At 69.8% G+C, this 245-nt stretch overlaps 1 protein-coding gene across 1 annotated transcript in view; it reads left to right on the top strand.

The window, feature by feature from the left end:
- FURIN (furin, paired basic amino acid cleaving enzyme) overlaps positions 1-245 on the top strand; it is a 13,104-nt gene that overhangs the window by 12,135 nt on the left and 724 nt on the right. The window lies entirely within an intron of this gene.

The following is a 245-nucleotide window of genomic DNA, read 5'->3' on the forward strand; positions in this document are numbered from 1 at the left end:
CCCCCCGCCCTGCGGGCAGCCCTGCGCAGGGGCATGGTCCCCCATTGGGTGCTCTTCCAGGTGGTGGGGTGGGCACAGCCCCGCTGTCCCCTGACAGCCCGTGGTGGGGACTAGTCCAAGGCCCCTCCCTGTGCCTGTCCCGAGCGCAGGCGGTCCCGTGGGCGCGATGGCCATCCTCACCTCGTGTCGTTGCAGGCACGCTGACCAAGTTCACGCTTGTGCTGTATGGGACGGCCACCGAATCC

The sequence above is a fragment of the Egretta garzetta genome, unplaced genomic scaffold (genome assembly GCF_000687185.1).
Source record: "Egretta garzetta isolate BGI_Z169 unplaced genomic scaffold, ASM68718v1 scaffold975, whole genome shotgun sequence".
Classification (NCBI taxonomy): Eukaryota; Metazoa; Chordata; class Aves; order Pelecaniformes; family Ardeidae; genus Egretta; species Egretta garzetta.